The sequence below is a fragment of the Oryctolagus cuniculus genome, chromosome 14 (assembly GCF_051225735.1).
Source record: "Oryctolagus cuniculus isolate XC-2025 breed Fujian yellow rabbit chromosome 14, ASM5122573v1, whole genome shotgun sequence".
Lineage (NCBI taxonomy): Eukaryota > Metazoa > Chordata > Mammalia > Lagomorpha > Leporidae > Oryctolagus > Oryctolagus cuniculus.
This window is the reverse complement of record NC_142880.1, coordinates 74,408,018-74,410,390: the sequence shown is the minus strand read 5'-3', so window position 1 is coordinate 74,410,390 and position 2,373 is coordinate 74,408,018. Positions and strand designations below refer to the sequence as shown.

The 2,373-nt window shown below is 44.3% G+C and overlaps 1 pseudogene; it reads left to right on the top strand.

Annotated features, from left to right (window-relative positions):
• The first annotated feature begins 293 nt into the window (after window positions 1–293).
• Window positions 294–689, top strand: LOC149122389 (small ribosomal subunit protein eS12 pseudogene; annotated as a pseudogene).
• The last annotated feature ends 1,684 nt before the right edge of the window (window positions 690–2,373 follow it).

Here is a 2,373-nt window from a genome sequence, read left to right as displayed (position 1 = left end):
GGACTGCTGGCTGTAAAGTGCAGGTATGTTTAACTTTATAAGAGATACTTTAATTTCATTCCCAAGTAACTATACCACTTTTGCATTCGCATCAACAAGATTTCTAGTTGCTCTGCGTCTTCACCAGAACTTGGTATTGTCAGTCTTTTTTAGTTGTGGTCATTCTACAGGTGTATGATGGTAGCTCATCACAGTTTAATGTGCATCTCTCTCTTTCCCTTCCATGGCCAACTTGTGGGGAGGCAGAGACCTGGGTGCATTCAAGACTTGGCCATCACTCATAACCTAGAGCCATGGCCGAGGAGGACTTTGTCCCTGAAGGTAGAGTGGGTGCTCATCCTGCTTTTCAAGAGGTGCTACAGACCGTTCTCCTCCTTGCTGGCCTAGCGTGTGGACTTTGTGAACCTGACAAAACCTTAGACGAGCCCCAACCCATCTTTGTGTGTTTGCATCCAACTAGGACAATCCTGTGCATGTCACATTGGTGGAGGTGTTTTGTAATGAACATCCAATCAACTTAAATAAGGCTGGTGACAAGAAATAAGGGGAAGAGGTATATCTCCGTAAAATTGACCAAGAAGGACATTCCCCATAAAGTGGTTGGTTGTAGTGGTGTAGGAATTAAGGATTGTGGCAAAGAATCTCAGGCCAAGGCTGTCATCAAGGAGTACTCCAGATGCAAGGAATGAACACATAAGAAAAAGTTGATTATACACACAAAGGTGCCTTTCTCTCTGGCAAATAATGCTAAGTGTCACTCGGTGTACTTACCTGCTGTGAGTATGTCCTGGTGGGTGGTGTGTCTGTTCAAATCTTTTATCCATGTTTTATTATTATCTATTTATTTATTTATTTGACAGATAGAGTTAGACAGTGAGAAAGACAGAAAGAAAGGTCTTCCTTCCATTGGTTCATCCCCCCAAATGGCCGCCATGGCCGGAGCTACGGCGATCTGAAGCCAGGAGCCAGGTGCTTCTTCCTGGTCTCCTATGCGGGTGCAGGCGCCCAAGCACTTGGGCCATCCTCTGCTGCCCTCTTGGGCCACAGCAGAGAGCTGGACTGGAAGAGGAGCAACCGGGACTAGAACCTGGCGCCCATATGGGATGCTGGCGCCACAGGTGGAGGATTAACCAAGTGAACCACAGCGCCGGCCCCATCCATGTTTTTAAACATTGGGAGATTTACTGTTTTGGAGCAAAATAATTTTGAAATCTGTGCATTCAAGGGTCCTTCAGAAAGTTTGTGGGAAATGTGTATTATGGAAAACCACACATGGATTTCAAACATTTTTGCACCAAAATAAACCTATCTTAACTCCATTTTTCCCACAGACATTTTGAAGTACTGTGGGGTCTCTGTTTGCATGTATGTGTGTATTGATGGCAGATATGTGACTTATCTTTTCATTTCCTTAACAGTATGATTTTTTAATATTTATTTATTTATTTGAAAGTCAGAGAGAGGAAAGGCAGAGAGAGAGAGAGGTCTTCCATTCGATGGTTCACTCCCCAGTTGGCCGCAACGGCCAGAGCTGTGCTGATCTGAAGCCAGGACCCAGGAGCTTCTTCCAGGTCTCCCACACAAGTGCAGAGCCCCAAGGACTTGGGCCACCTTGTACTGCCTTCCCAGGCCATAGCAGAGAGCTGGATGGGAAGTGGAGCAGCTGGATCTCGAACTGATGCCCATATGGAATGCCGGCGCTTCAGGCCAGGGCGTTAACCCACTACGCCACAGTACCGGCCCCTAACAATATGACTTGAAGGCCAAAAATTTGAAATCTTGGCAAAGGCCAGTCTATCAATATTTTCTTGTTTGGCCCATGTTTTTGGTGACTTATCTAAGAAAACTTTGACCCAAGATCACAAAGATTTTTTTCTCCTATATTTTCTTGAAGAAAGTTTGTAGTATTAGCTCTAGCATTTAGATCTGTGATCCATTTGGAGTTAACTTTGCATCTGACTAAGGAAACATTTGCCATTTGGTGTGTAGCAGCCCGGAAAGCAACTCCCAGCATCTAGCTCGGGAACAAAAGCAGTTTCATAGAATGAAGACCCAGGCTCTGAAGGGAAGCTTGGAATCATTTCTTAGAGACCCCAAATAGGAACATGCCTTTTACTGGTTTTCTTTTTTGCGTTAACATGGCTTTGTTATTTAAAGGGTTCTATTTCAGTGGAACCCTTTGAGTTCAACTCACAGATGCTGTGTGAGAGTAAAATCCTCATGTGGACTGGCACATTTAGGACTTCCTTCTGCATATTCCTCATTAACTTGCTGAATGTTGAGAAAACTACAGAACTGTTTCATTATCTGTGAAATGGGTATAATCATACGTGACATGATACTACTCTACAGGCTTGTGTAGACCGAGAAATC